Here is a 23883-nt window from a genome sequence, read left to right on the forward strand (position 1 = left end):
TACTTCTCACTATTTACCTTCATCACAACTGCAGTAGGCAATGTTGATAACTAATCAGCGTTCTTAGTTGCAGAAAACAGAATCCACTCTAACTATGTTAAGTCAAAAGGGATTTCTTATGAGTCCACAGAATTTCTTGGAAGCCAGAATCTAGTGTGGATACTATACTGCCAGAAGCACCCAGCCAGGAAAAACACCCAGTCACACTATGAAATTGTGTCATTAGAAATCCTACTGCTGCCACTTTCTGTTCCACAAAACCCTAGATTTTCTGTCACAGTAGCTGCAGATAAACTAAAATACCCCCAAAAGCAAGCATGCGTGAAAGGATTTTAATCTAATATGGAACTGGAGGATCTGAAATGGAGAATCTCACACATGTGGCCTCAGAACGGAACTTAACTGAGAGACTGATTTCCCCTAAATGCCTGATTTGCAGATGACTAAGACATACCTCCTGACCAACGAACATCCTCCCAGAATCTCTCCCCATCCTCAAGCCAATGAATTTACCACTTGGACTCTGCCCAGACTTCCCCCTCTTTACCCTCCTTGCCCATAAATACATCCGGCCCCAAACCCTCAATGGACTCTCCTGTAGCTTGCCGTAGCATGACTTTCCTGAATTGCAATTCCTCTGCTGTTTCTGAATAAACTCAATTTCTGGGAATTCGAGCTTGCCTCAGTTTACCTCTTTATTTAGGTTGACAAATGCCAGAAGAACTATCCAGCCTTCATCTCAACAACATTCATTTCTCCAAGTCTCACACAAGTGCTCCTGCTCAGCAAAAGCTATGTCACAAAGGGAATCCTAGCAACAAGGGGGTCTGAGAAATTGAGCTTTCACCCATTCGGGCTCCAGTGTAGAGGAAGGCACACTACAATGGGGTTGCAGAGGTATAGAGTGAGCCAATCTATGTTACTGGTCACAGTTGCTACCTGGTACCCATTATACCTTTTCTCCTTAATATAACAGATTTTGTTCACATTTCCACTACTCATACACAGAAACTAGATAACTCAGGGATTCTACCCTCATTTTAAGGTCCAGGGACAATTCAGAATTAGTCTAAGATAAATACGTAAATTCTGTGCCCTTATAGGTGATTGATTCAAGAATTTAGGTTTAAACCGATAAGCATATGGTATTCCCCTGCTAGGTATTATCAGTTCGGAGGTGGGCAAGGGACCTAAATTGGCATAATCAGACTTTCATGGTTGTGAGGAGAAGTTATGACTTCCATCTGAGTCAAGAGCAAAGAACAGATTGCCCCAGGTACTTCCGGCAGCAATGTTAATGATAGCTATAAGGCTAGACAGCCTGAGGGTAATGCCAACATCAGAGGGAGGCGGAACGGAGCAGATCACAGAGAAATAGAGTCAGAATCATGATCAAACGCCCATCCTACCTCGGGACTTGCTGTTAAATAAGATATTATATTCCTTTCCTCAACTAATTAAAATGAGATTTTTCCTTTTTTATTTTGCAGCCAATTGATGCATCTTAATACAATAGTCTCAATAGTTCGAAGCTCTCAATTAAATCTGGCAATGTTGAACATCTTTTCATGTGCCTGTTGGCCATCTGTATGTCTTCTTTGGAAAAAAGTCTGCTCATATCCTCTGCCCATTTTTTGATCAGGTTGTTCTTTTTCATTGTTGTTGAATCATATGAGTTCTTTGTATATTTGGAGATTAACCCCTTGTCTGATAAATGATTTGCAAACATTTTCTCCCAGTTGGTGGGTTGTCTTTTCATTTTGTTCCTGGTTTCCTTTGCTTTGCAGAACCTTTTAATCTGAGGTAGTCCCATTTATTTATTTTTTCTTCTGTTTCCCTCCCTGAGTAGACCTGGTATTCAAAAAGATACCACCTATGTCAGAGTGTCCTGCTATCTTTTCTTCTAAGAGTTTTATGGTTTCAGACCTTACTTTCAAATCTTTAATCCATTTTGAGTTAATTTTTGTGTATGGTGTAAGATAATGGTCTACTTCCACTCTTTTGCATGTGGCTGTCCAGTTTTCCCAACACCATTTATTGAAGAGACGTATCTTTCTCCATTGCAGGTTCTTGGTTCCTTTCTCAAAGATTAGCTGTCCATATGCACACAGAATTTTTTGTACTCTAGTTTGTCACTTAATATTTCTTTCACACCTTTTCATGAAGGAGAATAGATTGCCATACTGAAGAATGAGAGATCAATAAATATTTATTGAAACTATACCTAATTTCCTTTGATTATTGGGCAGCTTGGTATATCGTATGGCTTAAGAAAGAAAATGGTTTGTTCACAGTATAATAGAAAATTAAGGATATCATCTCCACCCACCTCCTTCCCTGGGTTGGAAAAGCCTACACTTTGTGCAATGGGTAAGAAGTTTCCAGAGTCAACTCCTGGCTGGCAGGACCAACTTATTTGAAAATAGGCTCTGCTTTTGACAATGTACAAGGTTGAAAGTGCAATTTGAAATATCCAAGATACTAAGGGAAAAGTGCAAATGCAAAACAATGAGTAAATAATTATGCTCTCTTTCGTGTGAAAAAGAAGAAAAATAATAATCAACATAAATATTTACATGTATATGCATAAAGAAAATCAGTAAGCATAAACGAAAAATTAAGGACAGAATTTACCTATGGGAGGTGATGGTGAGAAATGGGCTGATGGAAGACAAGGATGGAAGAGAAACTTTTCAATGTATCTTTTTTTAGTTTTTGCTTTTTGTAACAAGTGAATGTATTGTGTATGCAAGAACACTTTAAAAAATGAGCATGCAGAGTATAAAACAAAACAAAATGTTATAAATAAAAATTTTATAAACAAAGTTTTGGAAAATTTTTCTTTCACATTTTCTAATCTTGGTTTTTCTTAGACCGAACTGGGGAATGCAGGATGACCCACAGTGAGTGATATGAAGGCTGAGTGGTTTTACAATTTGTTTTCCGAGGAAGGAAGCAAATAATTGTTTTATCTCCAAAAAAGGTTTCCACACAGGAAAAAGAAACAAAACTAAATAAAGGCCCCTTCTGATACCTTCTAACTGCTATGTCTCTGCTACCGTTTTCACCTTGGGCGTGTTCACTTTGAGAGCGAGGTGGAGGAGACAAGTCCTGGGGAAACGAAACGCCCCGACCAGGAGATCAGTTTCCTTAGCCCACCTAACTTTTCAGGACCCTTCAGAAAGGAAGTTGAAAGTCCTACTCCGCGCAGTCCAGACCAGAGATAAGAACACTAAGAAGTGAGAGGAGGCCTGTGTTACTCTCCATTTTGGAGGACAAAATTACCGACTAGACTTGGCCCGTACGGGGATCGAACCCGCGACCTTGGCGTTATTAGCACCACGCTCTAACCAACTGAGCTAACCGGCCAAGCTGCAGGTCCCATTCTTTCAGATTGTAAACGACACTTAGCATTGTTTTCTTGAAGTTTTTCTTTAGAAGAAGAGAGAATTGCTTTCGCCCTTCTTCCCATCTTTCCCTACTGGCGGGGAAGAGGAGTGAGGAGGGGGGAAAAGCTCCATATTTTGCCTCAAGGAGCCGTCCTACTTCTGGAAAAACTTAGTCTTTCTCAAACCGCCAGTTATGACCCGAGAAGATTCAGGCCAACGTCCCGCAGCAGGGCTTCCCGAGACCGTGACGGGCGGATCACGAAACTGACCACAGACCCCCGAAGGACTTGGCTCCCGCGCGCGGGATCCGGATTCCTCGCCGCTCTGGAGACCATTTCAAGCAATTCAGCTCCTCCCGGAGACCTCGGGACCCGGGAACCTGCACCCTCTCGCCGCCTGGCCTCGGGATGTTCCGCAGTCACTGAGACCCTGAATCCACATCCGCGTGTCCCGGGCTTTAGGCTCCGCGCGGGCAAGTCAGGGACTTGGCGCTGCAGTGCCGATCATCGGACGCTTGGTGGCGCCCGAGCGCGAGACTAGGGTCCGCGGGGGCGAAAGAACCAAGGAGATGGCCTCCGGTGAGCAGCTGACCCAACCGCGTCCCTGGGCAGAACAAGGACGCCCAAATCAGTGACAGGGGATGTCGAAGCCAGGGCGTCTCCGGCGTCGGGACCGTTATGTGGGCCGGGGAGAAACGCCGGGGTCTGGAAGGGGAGGAGGAATCGAGGCCCAGTTCGGGCAACTCATAGGACGGAGGACTCTTTTTGAGAGTCACAACTTCGATACGCGCCCTTTCCAGCCTCGACCTGATCCACCTGCTGGCAGGTGTCAACCCAGGGAAGGGCCACTAGAGCAGCTAATTCCTGAGTCACCCTCTGCTCTCTTTGCTAGGTTCTACTCCCCTCCTCCCGCCATGACTATTTCTAAGCTAGAGATAGTAATATTTTCAGAAGTTAATTGGCCTATGTACGTTTTAAAAGCCTTCTTCATGCTCTCTCCCTCCATTTGTAAGTACACGTGTGTGCATATATATCTACATATTACATAGTCTTCTTTTGGATATGCACTACTAATATATAAAGTGTTTAGTACTTGAAACACGTTTTTCTCGAGAAATGAGAATCACGTCCTTTGATTAGCTACTTTGGCATTTATTTTCTAACTTTCCATTTCAAATGTTTGCTTTTAATATCATAAATGTAAATTATTCTTCTGGTCCTTTAGCACCTTTTACGAACTTTGTACATCTTTTGAATCAACTAGTAGATATCTTCATTTGTTTTGTTCTGTGGGGAAAATTCTGCAAGTTTTAGAGGAGAATATTATTATTATTAATATTCTTGTTTTACTCGGGCACTTGCTGTGGGAAATGACTTCTGAAAGCCTGGCTTACATTCAGACTGACTCAGACCTGTAGAGATCAAAGTAAGCATCAGTCACCCCCTTTTTGTTTAGGTCAGTTGCCTGAGAAACAGACGCTGAGATGGAGATTTGTGTGTAGGAGGTTTTTTGGGAAGGCCCTTATAATCACCAGCTACGAGAGAGTGAGGGAAGCAGGATTGGGAAGAAGCAGAAACTGAACTTGATGCAGTTGAAACAGGCCTCCGTCAGTCTCAGGGGGATATCTATACCTGGAATGGCCCTTCAGAAATGTCCTGAATGGTTGGGGTGGGGGGGGGGGGGGTGAGAGGATGGGGAGCTGGGCAGGCCTTTCTATTCCTCCTTCAATCAGTCTTGGATTTGGACTGTCACCTGGGGTTGGTGTAACTTTGAGCAAGATGACTCTCTTCTGTTGAGGTCAAGGCCCAGAGACCAACCCAGCTGTGAACCATTAGCAGTCAACGTTCCTGAAGTTGAGGAATATCTAGTCCCTGTATTCATCCTTCCAAAAGATCCTTTTGTTTTGACTGAGACCAGATGTCTATTCTTTTTTTCTTTCAAATCACTTGGCAAACCAATTACTAGGAACATTATGGATAAGAGTATAGCAAAATTACGTCCAAATAATACGTAACTCAGGGCATCCTTAAGGCTGGCTCCGTGGCTTAGCTGGTTAAAGCGCCTGTCTAGTAAACAGGAGATCCTGGGTTCGAATCCCAGCGGGGCCTGTAGTTGCCCTCCTTTTCGTGAACTAACGCCAAAGTATAAGATATTTTCTCTAGTTGAATAGGAAACAACTTGAATTTACACCAAATGAATCTTCTAATACTCGGGCCTTACACTTTGCTTGGGAAAAATGGGGTACCGTGTATAAGGGAACAGAGGTAGAAGATTGAACAATGCCATTCCCAGTACATATACCAAGAGTAATTTAAGGACTCTTAATATTTGTCCCAACATCATGATATTAGCATGGATAGGTAGCCTAGCCTAGCTGATGTTTGCCCCTGTGTCCTACCGTTTGAGATCAAATGATAGAGATTCAACAGCTTTAAAAACATGCCCTTTCAGATGTCCTCTGGATTTGCGTGATTATTGAGAGAGATTAAATTGTTTTTGGAACCTCAGAACCCTCAACATACTCGGAATAGAGGTGGCACTCAGTGATTTGAATGCACTGAAGACAGTGGTCCACGGTCTGTGGCGGTGAGTTTAAATCCTCCACCTTTGAATCTTCCTGGCCACTGACCACATCTTCTAGTAAACCTGCACTTTCCCTTTGCCTTTTTGCTCTTAGTCCTATTCTAAAGGAAAATAAGGAGGAAAAAATAAAAGAAAGAGCTAAAAAAAAACCCCACCCTTATTTAAGGTTTAAGTTGAGTACAGTAATCACTGTTCCTACTTTTTAAATGATTCTGGACTCCAGGACATCACTGAAATTTTTGAAAAGAGGAGAATATGATGTCATCTTAAAAGAATGGTTCTTTTAACAAACATGGTCCTTATAACAAAACATGGAAAGTGTCTAACAAGAGACTGGAGGCAAATGAAAAAGCATTTTGAGACCTGCAGTCTTAGACATTTTCTAAGCAGATATTTACATAAAATGTCTGAAGAAGACATCAATTCCTGAAAACTATGGTGTTTCTGTTTTATCTGCGCTATTTCTGTGGTCTTTCTAAAATCTGTCACACTCTACAGTTGCCCACTCCCCAGTCCTTAGCAGCGTGCACAGAATTCTACAAGCAATGGATTGCATTGTAAGCACCTTCTTACTCTTCACTGCCATGGCCTAATAGATTGAATACTTCTTTTTTGAGCATCTGGGAATGCAAATGTGTCAGAACACTGACATTTCAAGGAACCCCTTAAAATGGAATTGAATCTAATCAATGACATCCTGTACCTCCAGAAGAGCTGAGTTCTTAGCAGTACTGAATGATAAAAGGTTGTTACTTTATAAAACAACTTGAAACTAGTCCTGGACACTTATATTTGTGTCTTTGCTAAAGGAACTTCTTTCTAATCAAAATACGATTTCTTTCCTGATCTAAGTTATTCTTTATTCAAAACTCCTTCCCCATTAAATGTTCCATGGCTTGGGATCTTCAAAGGGACAGCTGCTCTTTTGTGCTCTTATGTAGGCCTGGTCTTGTCTTAGGCCAGCTGTGTGGTTCTTTCCCCTTCATGTCCAGGTATTCATTCCCAGCGTTGGGCAATGGATAAACTCTGGTAAACTGATTTGAATGAAATGGCCCTAAAAAGCTGAAAGGTAAGGCATGATGATGATGGAAAATGTTGGGGAAGAGAAATGGTTGGGAAGTGTTTCCACTTGGTGTCTAAGCAGAGAACTTTAGGTATGTGAAGTGAATGTGAAAATGACTGCACTATGGAAAACTACTTCCAAATATTCTTACTCTGCAGACTCAGCTGACATCTTCTGGATTCAACTGTCCTTGTTACCTGTTTTCATACTTTCTTCTCTGTGTTGGAACTGTTTAATGCTTAGTCTGTCTACAATTCCACATAAACAACACACCAAATTCAGGAGTCTTGAACACCCCCAGATTAAGTTTTAAGTTTTCTGACCCTTGTACCTAAACCATGATCACACATGGAAAAATCTCAAGCATCTTCACACTTTCCAGGGCTGACTTTTATATCTTGGCTCCATTGCTGAGTCTCTGGAGTTGATCCTTCCTGCACCTCTCAGAATTTCTTCATCCACTGTGAGGGCCTTGGCTGCCTGCCTGGAGCTGATCTTTCAAAATATTCTCATCTAAAAGAGGTCTCTCCCTGGCTTCAAACTCGTATTTCCTTCTCCACCTGGATCTCATGTAGGTACCACTAGCACAGGACACCAGAAACTCAAATGATCATCAATCCCATTGGAAACCTCTGGTTAAACTTCACTGCTCCCACCGAGTTACCCCACATCAAATCATCACAAAGTCTTGCTGACTTTACTTTCAGCATATGTGAGATGTCTTTTCCTTCTGTCCTTCTACTGGTCCCTATTTGTGTCTTCAATATCTCTTCTTCACTACAATCTGCAGCAGCCTCCTCCTGTTCTTATCTACAAGATTGGCCATCTGAAGCCATTCTCAGCACAGCAGACAAAGTCTCTGGTTTAAAATACAAACCATCATTTCCTCCTTAAAATTTCCCAATCTTAAACCTTTCTTCTTTTTCTAGTATATGCATTTAAATCTATATATTTCCCTCTAAGCACTGCTTTAATTGCATATTGTACTTTCATTCATTCAGTTCAAAATATTTTCTAATTTCCATTGTACTTTTACTTTGATTTGTGGGTTATTTAGAACTGCAATGCTGAAGTTTCCCAGTATATGAGAATTTTCTAGTTATCTTTTTGTTGTTGATTCGTAGTTTAATTCTGTTATTGTCAGAAAACATTTTTAAAAATTATTTTAATCCTTTAAAATGTATTGAGACTTGCTTGATGGCCCTGTTTTGGTGAATTTTTCATATACACTTGAAAATAATGTGTATTCTTGCAGTAGTTGGGTGTGGTGTTTTATAAATGCCAATCAGATCAAGTTGATGGGTTAACAGCTATGGTTCAAGTCTTCTGTATCCCTACTTATTTCCCATTTTCTTTCAGCTTCTCATCAGTTAGTCAAAGGGGTCTTTAAAATCACCAACCATAATTGTGATTGTTCTATTTCTCATTTTAGTTTTCCTAGTTTTACTTCATATAAGAATTAATATGCCTTCTCTATGAATTGATCATCTTATCATTATGAAATATTCCTCTTTATCTTTGGTCTTACTTTTTACCTTGAATTTTACTCTGTCTGATGTTGAAATATCCACACCAGCTTTCTAATAGTTGGTGTTTCCATGGTCTGTCTTTCCCCACCACTTTACTTTCAACTTGTTTTCTTGTTTTTCAAATGTCTCTTGTAAGCAAGACACAGTTGGCTCCTGTTTTTCTTTATTCTATTTTACTATCTTGCCTGCCAGTCTCTGCGTGTTTTAATAAAGTGTTTATCCTATTTACATCAAAAGCAATTATTTATATTCGGGTTTAAGTCAATCATCATGTTGTTTTCCATTTGTCCTACTTGTTCATTGTTCTTCCTTTTCTGCTTTCCTTTGAATTAATTTCTATTATTCAATTTATCTTTTGTTTAACCTAAAATGCATTATCTTTTCTCTCCAGTTGCTTTTAAGATATTTTTAATCTTCAGTTTTCAAGCATTTCAACATAATTTGGCTAGTTATAGTTCTCTTTATGTTTATCCTGCTTGTCATTTGCTGAGCTCATTGAATCTATGAGTTGATGTCATATATTTTTTTATTGAGTTTAAGATTAGTGCAGTTTAATGTATGTAAGTTACATCTTGATTTAAAAACAAAAACAAAAACACTTCCCTGACGATATCTACACTCCAGGAATTGAAGGTTAGTCTCCAGTCCCTCAATCACTTTCAGATTAAAATATACCTGCTTTGGAAAGAACATTCCTTCTTCCTTCTGATCTGGCCCACATCTTATCATTTAGTCTCATTTCTTTCCATGCCCTGCTTCAGATCCTTGGATTTTCCCTCAAAGACCAGGCCCACTCCATTCAGTTTCTCATGACAAAATTCTCTTTCTAACCTCTATACAGCTTACACAGTTCTTTTCAGGTGTTAAGTCTCAGATCTGGTGTCATTTTCTCTAGGAAGCCTTCAAGGGCACTGGGGCAGTTTCCAATTTTTTGGCTGTTCTAGACAGACTGCTTTGATCATTACAGCGGAAATATTTAGTGAACGCATCTCTGTTGGTAGATGATATTGTTGATTTCAATAAATGTAAATTCTTCTGCAAGCAAAAGACCTAAGACATCAAGGAACATTTACTTGCAAACATTGAGAACCGGGTTTCCGTAGTGTAGTGGTTATCACGTTCGCCTAACACGCGAAAGGTCCCCGGTTCGAAACCGGGCGGAAACATGTTCCTTTTATGTGTTGCTTGAGTCTTTCCACTTCCATTTAGATACAAATCTGCACCTTCTTTTTGCAGTCCCAGACTTAAAAACCTACACGAACCTGTGTGCTCCTTTTGAGGTCCAGGAATTTAAAATGGAAGCTGTCCTGACGCCACGTGCTCTGAAGCCGGCGTCTCCCCACCACCCCTCCCTGCACATCGCGGGGCCCCTCTTTCTCCTTTCACTCGGCCTCCGCAGCCTGGAAAGGCTGAGGGGCCCGAGTGGTGTCAACCGGAGGAGGCGTCCACGGCAGAGGACCCCACCTGTGCTGCGCCGGGGGACTGGCTCCCTTGGAATCCCGAGAGCGGGACGCGTGGGTTTCTGCGAAGTGACTTTCTCACGAACTTCAACGAAAGAAAAGTGCTCTGTCTCGAAACTGAGCCGCGACGGCCACCGAGTGTCAACAGCCTTCTCTGGTAATTATTAGTAGTAGTAGTAGTAGTACCATACGATATTTCCAAAATCATCAGGCGTGGAAGGGGAAGAAGCGTTGTGGAGAGGAGAAGGGGGGTGGAGGACTGAATAAGGAGAGATTCCCGCCCCCAAGACCTCCCCGAGGATCTGTATTGGGCGAAGGAGACTTTTACTTTCATTTTCAGGACCACCGTTCTCCCTTCTTTCCCACCACCCCCAGACGGATCTGCTGGGACTTGTTTCTCCGTGGGGCTTGATTTTAAACTATTCAGCTCGAGTGCGTTCCCCGCACAGTGGGAAATGCTGGCGCGCCTTGGGCTGCGGCGGTGGGCTGAGCCCGGCGCTGGGCCGGACCTGCACCCAGCCCCCCACCACGCTCCGCAGCCCCAGGGCCGCCTCCGGGCGCTCACTCGTGGCCTGCAGCCTCCTCTTCAATGGATTCAATGCGACTTTCTCCCGGAACTCAGCATTGAGCATCCAGCTCCACTCGAAGTGGCGCCCAGCAGGCGGAGATCGCCCCGGATGAAGGGAAGGATCCTGACCATCCCTGAAATTAGTTTAGTGTACGCGCGGAAATAAGAAAGGGTTTGAAAGTTTCGTGAGTTGTTTGTGTTTCATAACGTATTTTGCTAAAAATCAAGAATTTAACAGGGACAGTTTTTCTTCTGGAATGGACATAACACTAGAAGGAGGATGCTTGCACTTTCCTAACCCACGTTCAGGGAAATTGCTTTGTCTTTTTCCCTAGTGTCAAACTCAGTTAACATCAGCGCCTGCGCTAAGTGACCACACGGGGGCGACAGAGACTGGGATCTCCGGGTGGGGAGCCAGCGCTTAGAATTTGCCAAGGTTCCCGTCAATGGACCAGGAGGATTCCCACGCCCCTTCTGATATGAATTCTTCCAAACTTATTGGGGGAAATTTAACTGGCTTTTCATTAGAAGTTAAGTCACATTAGATCTCATATTCTGAATATTTTGGCTGGGTGAAGGGAAGAGGAAAGAGAAACTAGCATTTTAGGAGTCTGATATATACCATACATTTTACAGATGTTGTATTCTACAACATTCATTATATGTAACTGCCCACAATCCCGACCCTTAGGTACTTCTCCATCCACATGTCACAGCTCACTGTCTTTTGCAGTCTGTGTTCCATAGGTGTGGGCCTCCAGGCAATCAGTTTCTCTCCTACCACTGGACTTTGCACATGAGGTCCTCTCTAGCTGAAAAGTTTTGTGCTTACCTCTTTGCACAGTTATCTCTTGCTCATGCTTAGATCTCAGTTGGTCTTAGATCTCTACTTTTTCTGGAAAGACTTCCTTAAAATCCCTAAGTGAAAGTCCCATATTCTTCATAGTACTATGTATTTTCTTTCCTTGAATGTTTTACATTTATCAGTGAGATAACATGATTAATGTCTGTCTTTCTCACTGGAATGTGGTAAGTTGCATGAGGGTGGGAGCAGTGTCTGGTTTCATTCATCCATGAGTCCACATTGCACTGCATATGCCTAGTACATAATAGGCATCCAATGGACACTGTTGTTAAGACTGAACCTTTACCATGATTCTCTGAGGAAGATATTATTCTCCTGATTTAGCAAAACCCTGTGGTAGATACATAAAAGATGATGAGAAAGGAATCTAAGCATACCACTAAAGAAAGTCATCAAACCACAAAAGAAGAGAGCAGGAGAAGAAGAAAGGAACAGAGGAACTACAAAACAGCCAGAAAACAATTTACAAAATGGCAATGGGTATCTACCTATCAATGATCACTCTAAATGCAAAGAAACTAAATTTTCTAATCAAAAGACAAGAGTGGCTGAATGGATAAAAGAACAAGACCCATCACTATGCTGCCTACAAGAGACTCACTCCAGATATAAGGATACACACAGATGAAAGTAAAGGGGTAGAAAAAGATATTCCGGGAAGATGGAAAACAAAAGAAAGCTGGGGTAGCTATACTTATATCAGATAAAATAGACTTTAAAACAAAAACTGTAATAAAAGACAAAGAAGGGCATTGCATAATGATAAAAGGGTCAATTCAATAAGAGGATATAGAATTTGTAAATATTTATGCACCCAACAGAGGAGCATCTGTGTGTAAAGCAAATATTAACAGATCTAAAGAAAGAAATAGACAGCAACACAATAACAATAGGGGACATTAATATCCCTCTTACATTAGAGGATAGATCATTCAGACAGAAAATCAATAAGGAAACATCAGCCTTAAATGACATGTTAGACCAGATGGATTTAACAGGTATATACAGAACATTCCATCCAGAAGCAACAGAACACACATTCTTCTCAAGTGCACAAGGAACATTCTCCAGGATAGATCATATGTTAGGCCACAAAACAAGATGTAACAAATTTAAGAAGATTGAAATCATATTTTCCTAATTACAAGTTGAGACACTGAAGCTTGCAGTGTCTCAACTTATTTTGCCTAAGTGTGGAGCTAGTATGTGAGTTATGATTCAAACATGAGTACTCCAGCCTCCACATTATATGCTGATTCCTTAATAGCCTATTTGTCATGGGTATAATTTCTTCAAGTTCCCAAAGCCATGATCTTTGCAATTTCCAAGTGTAGGGGAAGAAAAATTTTCCTCTAGTCTCTTAGATTTGTAGCTGGGACCTACTAATTAAACTGACAAAAGGTATATTAACAGGAGAAAAAGTTTTCAAATTTTATTGACGTTAACATTTTTTATTTCAATTTTATGTGCACGAAAGCTTCACAGAAAAGAAGTGAAAACCCAAAGAAGCAGTTAGACTTGAAAGCTTTTATATGATTTTAACAAAGGGTGATAAATTGTAGAGATGTGACTAGACAAAGAAAAGGGGAATTTGGGCTTTTAGGGACAATAATTGTGGGAAGGTAAATACATGGGGAAGCAAATAGAAGATAAGGGTAATTTTAGTAAGACGCTGTGCAGACTCATCTTGGTGCTGACTTTCCATCTCTGATGATAAGGGTTGTTCTTCTCCTGGTATGAAAGATGGGAGAGGAGCACCTTCACAAAAGGAAATTTATGCCCTGCTTTTAGCAGCTAGGAGGAGGACAGACAGCCCTTCCTGTGTTTGCTTTTTCTCAATTACTTTCAGCTGAAAATCATCCTTCTGCTAAAGTGGCATATTTTGGGATGGCATATTCTGATCCCCTTCAAATGTCATGTTGTTGAAACTAATAATGAGAAAGAAATGGCTAGAGCAATAGTAATAGCTACAATTTATTACCAGCTATTAAACAAAATATTGAATGATTTTTTCATATAAACTAACAAGCAAGCCTGAGGGGTAGATGTTATTGTTATTCAAGTCTTTTACCTCTTTTATAGATATAGAAGCTGAAGAGTGGAGAGGTTAAATAACTTGCTTGACATCAAACAAGTTTTAAAATTTGGAGCCAGTATCTTAACCCATGTGTATCTGAGGCTAAAGTGTCCTCATTACTGCAGTTTTCTAGAGGAAGGACAGGTCTGTGAAAGACACAGATATTAAGAGAGTGAAACTAGGCATAGACTATGAGCCTGATTTCCCCTGTGTAGGGAGAGGCAGAGAAAGTCAGGTATGAGGAGACTCTGAGGACATGGAGAGTAACCAGAGATAGCAAATACAAATGTTATGCTTGCTGTTGGTACTGCAGCCCTGGGGGAAATGGGGAAATGCACATTTTAGGACAAAAGGGAGGGTTGAATTTTTTCATTTAAGGGAGTGGGTATGAACAATGGTACTGACATCAAGGCAATGTTCCCTGAGACAAATTATACAGATGATGGCCCTTGAATGTAGGTGTCAGAAAAATTCTAGTCGGATGTACAGTTCTTGTGGAGGAAGCTGTTTGGTTTGGTAGCAAGACCACCCCACTTTCCCTATAGTTTTCCCTCTTTCCTCAATTCAGCCAACATTACTTTCCCATCCTCCCCCTCAATCCCACCCTCTCCCCTAAGCCATCTCTGGAAGAGTAGAATGATCTCTAGGCAGGAAATCTGAACATCTGGATTTCAGTTTCAGTTTTATGATGTTGTGATCCTGGGAAACTCAATAACCTATCTGGCTCTCATTTCCTCCTCTGCACAATGGGATTTTGAAACCTATTTCATGCATTTTCAACAAATATTTATTGAATGTTGCCCATGTGCCAGACACTCTTCTAGGTTCTGAAAATCTAGCAGTAAACAGGCAAAAATCCCCGCCCTCATGGAGTTTGCATTCTCATGGAGGAGAAAGGCAATACACAAAATTAATGTTATATAGCACATTAAATGATCATAAGTAATGTGGAGAAAAACAAAGCAAAGAATGGGGAGGAGCATTGGCGTGAGGGAAGCTTATAGTTTTACATATAACGTTCAGGCTGTGTTTCACTGATAAGGTGATATTTGAGAAAAGACCTGAAGTAGGTAAGGGATTGAGTCATACATACTTCAAAGTAAGAGTATTCCCAGCAGGGGGAACAGTCAGTGCAGGTGCCCTGAAACAGCAATGTGCCCGATACATACAAAAAAGAACAAGAAGGACAAAAGTAACTGCAGAAGAGTGAGCAAGGAGTGCAGCCAGAGAAATGAGAGCACAAACAACCCTACAGGCCAGACGAGGACTTCGGCACTTACTCTGATGAAATGAGGAGATACTATTGAGTTTTGAGCAAAGCTATGCCATAAAGCTTTTTAGGTTCAAAAAGATCTCTGCTTTTCATAGAATGTTTTGTATTAAGAGATATTTGCAATAGGTATTCCATGTTAGAGATGAAGATGTCTTGGACCGGGGTAGCAGTCGTTGGAGTGGTGAGAAGTTTTTCAGATCTGGATTTTGAAGGTAGAGCCGAGAGAACTCCCTCAACATGTGAAGAATGAAAGAATAGTTGAAGTCAAGGATGTTGCCAAGGTTTTTCGCCTAAGTATCTGAAAAGTTGAAATTGTCATTAAGTGAAATATGCAAGCTTGGGGTTGGAGAAGATTTTCTTGGGGGCAGTCAAGAATCAGTGGTCCCACTTTCACGATACATGGCAAATGACCCGTACTTGTCTTCAGTCCGTTGAGTGCAAGACCTTGCACCCGAGGCTGTGATGGCCGAGTGGTTAAGGCGTTGGACTCGAAATCCAATGGGGTTTCCCCGCGCAGGTTCAAATCCTGCTCACAGCGTTCTCATTTTCTGTTCCACAGTTTGAAACTTCGGCAAAATTTAATTCCTCCCAGCATGCAGAGAAACCTGTTAGGCGGCAGTTCCGGTTTAAAACCCGAATATTTCAGGAGGGCAGGCACTAGCCAGTTGTGAGTTTCCTCATTCCCTTTCGTTGTCTGGGTGTTTGAACCTCCTGAACCCAGTCTCCCCATTGTCCTGACGGAGCTCCGGGTTTCGAGCACCCTCAAACATGCTAGGTCCATTGAGATGAAACTTTTAAATTTGATAGGAGTGTCCGATCAAAGCAGCAAAGAGAACAGAGGAGACGTTGAAAATCTTGGGAACAGCTTCCCATTCTGATTATTCAGAGCCGGCAGCTTCCTTAAAGCATTCTTAGGCAGCAATCTTTAGTATTTGTCCTGACATCGGAGGCTGGTTAGAGCCATAACAATTGAGGATAATACTCCATCGTATTTGCCAAGTGCTCTTTGAAGTGCTTTATGCAAAAGAGGAAATTGAGACACAGGAGAGGATGTATTTTGACTTCTGACTTTGCCTTGATTTTCAAGTCCATATGAAACCTCTTTCTCCTTCTTAACATGCTAAACCCCTCTTTTGTAGGCACTTTTGCGTTTTCCCCTATTTTGCCTACTTTGAACAGCTAGGTAAATTTTAAGCTAGTTTCCTCTGTTAGTAAATGAGTTCCTAGTTTCTAAGTTTCTTTGTCATATATGATTCTTAAAAGATATACTTCTACAGAATCCTTGCCTGCTTATTGCATTTTGTGTTTATCGCATGTTGTGGGTAGATGAATATTCTGGGGAAAAAAGTAATGAAGACCTCAAAATTAATATAATTTTATTATAATAAATAATTATATTTTAATTAATTAATTATTAAATTAGTTATATATTTATTATAATGAATAAAGAATATAATATATTAATAATTAACATAAGCTGGATAAGGAGGAAAGAGAGGGTGTAAAATAGAGTGAGGGACAGGCAACAGATAATTGAGTCCATGGAGATTTGTTCAAACAACGAAAGCAGCTACTAAGTACCAAACAAGTTTCCAATGCTTGGAGTTAGAGAATAACTAAGACTGAGCACTGTTTAAAAAAAAAAAAAAAAAAACCAAGAAAAAAACCTAGTTAAATGTATATTATGCAAACAAATCAAAAAAATAAATAATTCTTTCCCAGAATCAGAATACTTTTTGGTCCTAATCCATGTCTAAAAAAAAACAAAAAAGACACCATTTCTCCGAATGGTACAAACTGCCTATAGTAATAAAAATATGAATATTGACCACAGCTCTCACAGGTGCGGGCCAGTGGCGCAATGGATAACGCGTCTGACTACGGATCACAAGATTCTAGGTTCGACTCCTGGCTGGCTCGCTCGGCTCTCTTTTTCCTTCACACTTCGTGAGTACTTTTTTCAAAAGGATGTTGAAACAATTCTTAGAGTCCTTCGAATGTATTTTCCTGGAACTGATCCTTCACCTTCTATGGCGCTGCCCCATATCGGCTGTCAGTCGAGTCTGAAAGAGACTTCAGAAACATCAAAGGAGCCATCCTGTAAGATTTTCTTCTTCCTACTTTCATCTCTTCCTGAACTTGAGAAAGGAGATTGGCTGAAAAAGACCATTCGAAGGAAGGTTTTAAAATAAAAGAAGCTTTAAAGAAAAATAAACAGGAATTTTTTTCTACCAGTACCTTCTGCATCAATATTTTTTCCCATTGAGGAGAGTCATCACTCATGGAGGTCTATCCTGCACGGCTCTTTCTTCACATGGCTACTAGCAAAAAGAAAAGGCACATCTCCTGGGGAAATGTTGAGTCAAGAAAGGTTGGGCTGTGAGGTCGCGGGGTGCGAGAAGCTCTTCGCCTCGGTTGGACGCTTTAGACAGAGCTCGGCCCTGAAGCCAACCGATGCCACTCAGCGCCGCCGTCTCCCCCACGTGCCCGGCCCGCGATCTTCCGGACATATGCGAGTTGAGAAACTGGCCCTCAGGAGACAAGAGAACCAACAGGAATCCCTTTTATTTGAAAAAGTAAACACCTCGGGAGACAATGAGGGTGTAAAGGAAGACGTAGGAAGTGGCAGGTTTGGGGGGGGGCCTCGCTGAACAGACCGGCCTCATTTCTCTGCATGGAGGCGGGGTGGAGGTTAGGAGGCAATCACTGTCAAGCGGATGAGAATTCCTCAAACTCGACCAAAAGAGTGTCATCATACGTGGATCGATTTCCGAACGTGTGGCTTGTATCCTCTTTCTGCCTTGCAGATAAATTTGTTAAAGTTACCAATGCGCGCTGTCAGAGGCGCTGCGGCTGAAACTAGTGATGCGCCAAAAGCGCGTTGCCTCCGGTGGTCCATGGCTGGCTTTGAACAAGGTGGAAAGGAGAGCTGGCGATTCTTACAGCATCTCATTCAGTTCCCTGCTCTTTACAGCTAAAAGGAGAGAAGAGTTTTCATGAAAGCCAAGTGGCAACTTCAGATGGAGCGGATATTTACCTTGGAAATTGACTGGGACGAGGACAAAGAATGAAGCACAGACGTTACTGGGAACAAACCCCGTGTATTGCTGCTGTTAGCACCCCGCTCTAAACAAGTCAGTGGTCACCCTGAGCCTGCTTCCTTTTCTCTATTGAAACTCTTTGAAGGAGCCACAGTAATATTGTCTACGGAAGTTTCACTGAAAACTAAGCAGGCAGTTTTGTAACTCTTCCAAATTCCCCCTTCCCTAAAACATACCCACCTCGCGCACACACTACTCCCTCACTTTTCTTCAAGAAACTCTTCCCAGCGCTTCTATGTTTTTTATTAAAATAATAACAAACAAAACGGCAACACAGGAATTTCCTGTCCCATTAAGAGAAGAAGAACGTCTTACCTTAAGATTCAGAGCAGTTGCAGATCTAGGGTGTAGGCGGCTTGAGTTGGAGATGCCTACTCCGCCCACAGGGGTCAAAATGACCCCGAGACTGGCCCGTACGGGGATCGAACCCGCGACCTTGGCGTTATTAGCACCACGCTCTAACCAACTGAGCTAACCGGCCACCTGCAGCGTCTTTTATCCTTTAATAAATTGGTAAGTTCGTTGACATTTTTGTGTTTGTCAATAAAAATAAAGGGAATATTTCTTCCCCCTCTCTGCTACCTCCCTCAGGGAGATCTTTAAGCCATATTCACAGACTGCAATAAGGAACATACAGTATTTCAATTCTTAGGATTTGGACAACAAAATCCACGAAGAAATTTTTGTGCAGAGACTGAATCTAGTTTATTTCTCTATGGAGAATCTACTGTAACAGGATGTTCAATTGTGGATGAAGGGAGCCTCCCCTTTTTAGAGGCGTGTCCGTACTGAATTGCAAACTGCAAACTTCTCTTTAACGACTTGTAATTTTGTTACCTACTATTTTCAAGTTTGTTCAAGGCAACCGAAAGGAAGGCGAGTGGGGCTGAAGAAAGGAGCTGCGTGTTCTTAGGATCTCTAAAGAGTCACAACCTAGGCGTTGACGTCGGCAACGATACTCGCTGTTGGAATAAGGGCGTCCCAACAGTACTGGAGTGACATAGTAAATCTGGTATGCTTTCTGAAGGCGGTAGAAAAGGACCGCGGTGGCTTGCAGAAGGGAGCGATTGCGGTGGCGCCTGGCTAAGTACTAAAATTCTCAGCCAACAGCACATTCTGTGTGTCACTCAAATTCTGTTTTGCCAACTAAAGGATACAAGCACGGGGTTGCGGAGGCGAGAGTCAATGAGATGCGCTCTTTGGTCCTTGGTGAGACTGTTGGTTTTATCACCTGAAGACAGGTTGAAAGGCATCTCCTGCAGCCTCAGGAAATCTCCCTTTACATGTTCCTGGGGTTGTATTATTTCTTTTGTATTTTTCGAACTTTCCTGCTGACTGATGACTAGTAAATTTTCAGCGCATATATTAATTTAAAGCTAAACGAAACAAGTAATGCTTTTCTTGATTTTAGAACCGACGCTGGTGCGAGGGAGAAAGGTTAGGCTCCTAGTGTTACTCTAAAAGTATTTAAGTCCCGCCAGAGTCTTTGACCTTTTATTCTTCTAGTCTTCAAGGGCGCTTGCCCTGGGTTTCAAGAGCAAAGTCTTGCAGGTGTTCAAAAATCATGTGAAAGCAATCTTTCTGGCATGGCCTCTGCAGTCACATGTCTTCTTTATTCGTGTCAATGAACGATATTCCGGCTTTTGAGGATCCCTTGTACATTCCAAACTCTTGAAGTTCACGTGTAAAGCCATCCTGAGAGAAAAAGCTTGTTTTTTTTATGTAATTTTAACACCAAAAAGATTACTCTTAACTCCTTCTTCGGACAAATGGAGCTCCCTAGGGTGGCTCATCTCCCTGACTTTCCTGGACTCTGTCCTGAGGTTTATGGAAAGATGGCACAAATCTGGGCACTGGCTCTTCCTTTAGTAACTCAAACCAAGCACTGCTGGCAGGAATCCTGCATCTGCTCCTAGAAAAATCAGCACGTTTCCAGCTGGTGAAACCTAAGATTTAGATCTATTGTCCTCACCCCACCCCCACCTTCAATCGCGTTCCCTGGTAAAGTGAAGGTCCCAGATCCAAGAACTACATTATTTTTTGTCCTATTTTAAAATGAAATACTGTGTGTAAACATTACTAGCAGATATTCCGGACCAAAAGAAGGGGTCAATAAAAGATCTGTCCTTCTTTGACTGTACACAACGGTCTAGAATGAACAGTGATCTCCACCTATCTTAGACCCCCACTACTTCCATATCCTCCCCAGAGACTGTCAGAGTTCTCAGCTTCTTGTTTATCATCCCCAAAATATTCTATGAATATTCAAGCATAGGCAATACAAACCTGCAACATCTACCACAAACGTCTTGTAGGAGATTTTCAAAATATTCGTTATATTCCGGATTAGATTCTGTTAATTAATTACCTAACAGTGTCTCCGGAAAAATAGTAAATCAATATTAACAACGCCTATTTTATTTTACAGCATATATATGAGTCTGTGTTTATATAGATATCATCCCATATAATCGTAATAAATACTCCTAAAATTCAGTTTTTGTTTAAGCTGTCGTCTCTTGCTTCTCTGCACAGTTAAATGACTAGCCAGGCATTAGGACCGTCCCTGTAGCTGAAAACCACTAAAAGTGCTGTATAGAATAAGCAAAACTTCATACGAGATTCAAAGTTCTCACAAGAATGTAAGGATTTATAAGGCCAAAAACTAAGTGAAGGCAGAAACTGAGGTAATTCAACGGAGAATTGAAAGTGCTTATGCCCTGATTCTTAGAGATGCATTTAACAATATATAAGTGCACACGAAATAAAGCACTGAATAAGTTTCTCTTTACCTCAAGGAATTACTGGAAGTTGTGAAAGAACTTCACTGTGTAGGTGGAGAACCGCGTTTTGCCACAGGATTTACAAAATGGTGACGCGCCTGCCGAAACCCGGGATTGAACCAGGGACCTTTAGATCTTCAGTCTAACGCTCTCCCAACTGAGCTATTTCGGCGACCCTTGGAGTCATCTTTTTGTCAATTACTTTTAAATAGCTATTTTCCTTTTTGGATGTTACATTTGAGAGAAAAGAAAATCTTTTGTTTTCTGAAAATACCACATTTTGCCCGTTTCAAAAATAATTGTGCCAACATACAATCAGACAATGGGGAAAGATACCCAAAGTTTCCTGAGTATGATAGGAAGAATGAAAAAGCAGAGTGATAAAGGATAATTTGTATATGATTCCAATGGATATGAATTGGATAGCTGTAGGAGTGTGGTGACTCAAAGCTTCCTGCTGGAATGGGAAGCTTCTTAGAATTCAAGACAACACCATTTGGAATCATTTCTAGTTTGGTACTCAAATATATTTTACTCTTTCAATGTTGTTATTTGTTTTCCTTTCTATTCTATTAAGGTATAAGTTACATACAGTAAGGTACACAAATCTTAAGTGTACAGCTTAATTAATTTTACAAGTTTACATCCCTGTGTAACCACCATCTGTTCCCCCCTGCTCCTTCTCATTTGATACCTTCCCAAAGTTAGCCACTGCTCTGAACTCTTTCACTATACACACTGTCATTTGTTTTTCGACTTCATGTTCATTGAATCAAATAGAACCTGCATTCTTTTTGTGAATGTTTTTTTGAATTTTGCCAGCAAGATTTTATCTCTGGCTTAATTTTTTTCATTGTGTCTTTTATCGAGATATAATTCACATATCATAAAATTTAGCCTTTTACAATTCAGGGGGTTTTGATATATTTACAAAGTTGTGCAATTATCACCACTATTTAATTTCTCTGACTAATGTTGTTTTATTGAGGTATAATTGACATATAACATCATATTAGTTTTACGTGTACAACATAATGATTCAATATTTGTATACATTGTGACAGGATCACCACAATAAGTCTAGTTAACGTCCATCACTATATATAGTTACAAAATTTTTTTTCCTATGAGGAGGACTTTTAAGATCTACTCTCTCAGCAACTTTCAAATAATAATACAGTATTGTTAATTATAGTAATCATGCTGTACGTTACGTCCCCATGACTTATTTATTCTATATCTGGAAGTTTGTACCTTTCGATCTCCTTCATCCATTTTGCTCACCCCCCACTTCCTGTAACCACCAATCTGTTCTCCATGTCTATGAGTTTTTATGTTTTTTTATTTTTTTTAGGTTCTACATATAAGTGAGATCATATGGTATATGTCTTTCTCTGTTAGACTTATTTCACTTAGAATAATGCCCTCAAGGTCCATGCATGTTGTCAAAATGGTAAGATTTCATTCTTGTTTATGGTTGAATAATATTCCATTGTGTGCATATATATATATATATATATATATATACTACATCTTCTATATCCATTCATCCATCAATGGACACTTAGGTTGTTTCCATATCTTGGCTATTGTAAATAATGCTTCAATGAACACAGGGGTGCATATATCTTTTCAAGTTAGTGTTTTCATTTTCTTTGGACAAAATACCCAGAAGTGGGATTGCTGAATCATATGGTAGTACTATTTTTAATTTTTCAAGGAACCCCCATACTGTTTTCCACAATGGCTGCACCAGTTTACATTCCCACCAATAGTGTACTTTTCTCCACATCCTCACCAACACTTGTTATTTCTTGTCTTTTTGATAATAGCCATTCTTACAGGTGTGAGGTGATATCTCACTGTGGTTTTGATTTGCGTTTCCCTGATGATTAGTGATGTTGAACATCTTTTCAAGTATCTGTTGGTCATCTGTATTTCTTTGAAAGAATGTCTATTCAGGTCCTCTGCCCATTTTTTAATCAGATTATTTTGTTTTTTGCTATTGAGTTATATGGATTCTTTATATATTTGGGAGATTAACCATTATTTAGATATATGATTTGCAAATATTTTCTCCCATTCAGTAGGTTGCCTTTTCATTTTGTTGATGATTTCCTTTGCTGTGCAAAGGCTTTTTAGTTTGATGTAATTCCACTTGTTTATTTTTCCTTTTGTTGCCTTTTCTTTGGGTGTCAAATACAAAAAATCACCACCAAGACTAATGTCAAGGAACTTACCCCCTACATTTTCTTCTAGGAGTTTTATGTTTCAGGCCTTATATTCAATTCTTTAATCTATTTTGAGTTGATTTTTGTGTATGGTGTAAGATAGCAGTCTAGTTTCCTTCTTTTGCATGTGGCTGCCCAGTTTTCCCAACATCATTTATTGAAGAGCCTATCCTTTACCCATTGTATATTCTGGGCACCTTTGTCATAAAATAACTTACCATATACACATGGGTTTATTTCTGAGCTCCCGATTCTGTTCCATTGATCTATGTGTCTGTTTTCATGTCAATACCATACTGTTTCAATTACTATAGGTTTGTAATATAGATTGAAATTGGCGAGCATAATGTCTCCAGCTTTATTCTTCTTTCTCAAGATTGCTTTGACTATTCAGGGTCTTTTGTGGTTCCATACAAATTTTAGGATTGTTTGTTCTATTTCTGTGAAAAATGCCATTGGGGTTTTGGTAGAGTCTGAACTTTTATGTCTGGCTTCTTTTGCTCAGTATCGTCTTTGAGACTCATCTATATATTTCTGTGTAAAAGTAATTTGTTCCTTTGCGTTGACTTCCATTTTATGGATATACCACAATTTACTTATCCATTCTAATCTTGATGGGCGTTTGGAGTGTTTCTATTTGGGGGTTCTTATAAAAAGCACTGAACCTTCTTGTGCAGGGCTTCATGTGAACATAAATACTCATTTATAAGATAGATAGGTAGGTAGGTAGGTCGGTAGGTAGATAGATAGATAGAATTTCTGGGTCATAGGATATATGGAATGTTTAACTTTATTAGATGCTCCTAAACAGTTTTCCAAATGGTTGTACCAGCTTACACTGCTGACAACAATGTATGAGGCTTCTGGTTGCTTCATAGTGCAGCCAATGCTGGGTATTGTTAGTTATCTTAATTTTAGCTATTCAGGTCAGGATGTAGTGATAGTTCTTTGTGATTTTTAA

The 23883-nt window shown here is 40.6% G+C and overlaps 7 non-coding genes across 7 annotated transcripts; 4 read left to right on the forward strand and 3 right to left on the reverse strand.

The window, feature by feature from the left end:
• Positions 1 to 3295: 3295 nt before the first annotated feature.
• Positions 3296 to 3369, reverse strand: TRNAI-AAU (transfer RNA isoleucine (anticodon AAU)). The gene has a single exon. It is a non-coding gene; the product is annotated as a tRNA-Ile (tRNA).
• Positions 3370 to 5423: 2054 nt separating this feature from the next.
• On the forward strand, positions 5424 to 5497 carry TRNAT-AGU (transfer RNA threonine (anticodon AGU)). The gene has a single exon. It is a non-coding gene; the product is annotated as a tRNA-Thr (tRNA).
• A 4160-nt stretch (positions 5498 to 9657) lies between these two features.
• TRNAV-AAC (transfer RNA valine (anticodon AAC)) lies at positions 9658 to 9730 on the forward strand. The gene has a single exon. It is a non-coding gene; the product is annotated as a tRNA-Val (tRNA).
• Positions 9731 to 15263: 5533 nt separating this feature from the next.
• TRNAS-CGA (transfer RNA serine (anticodon CGA)) lies at positions 15264 to 15345 on the forward strand. Its single transcript has one exon. It is a non-coding gene; the product is annotated as a tRNA-Ser (tRNA).
• A 1309-nt stretch (positions 15346 to 16654) lies between these two features.
• On the forward strand, positions 16655 to 16727 carry TRNAR-ACG (transfer RNA arginine (anticodon ACG)). Its single transcript has one exon. It is a non-coding gene; the product is annotated as a tRNA-Arg (tRNA).
• A 1588-nt stretch (positions 16728 to 18315) lies between these two features.
• Positions 18316 to 18389, reverse strand: TRNAI-AAU (transfer RNA isoleucine (anticodon AAU)). The gene has a single exon. It is a non-coding gene; the product is annotated as a tRNA-Ile (tRNA).
• A 2401-nt stretch (positions 18390 to 20790) lies between these two features.
• TRNAF-GAA (transfer RNA phenylalanine (anticodon GAA)) lies at positions 20791 to 20863 on the reverse strand. The gene has a single exon. It is a non-coding gene; the product is annotated as a tRNA-Phe (tRNA).
• Positions 20864 to 23883: the final 3020 nt, after the last annotated feature.

This window comes from Equus quagga, chromosome 15 (genome assembly GCF_021613505.1).
Source record: "Equus quagga isolate Etosha38 chromosome 15, UCLA_HA_Equagga_1.0, whole genome shotgun sequence".
NCBI classification, from domain to species: Eukaryota; Metazoa; Chordata; class Mammalia; order Perissodactyla; family Equidae; genus Equus; species Equus quagga.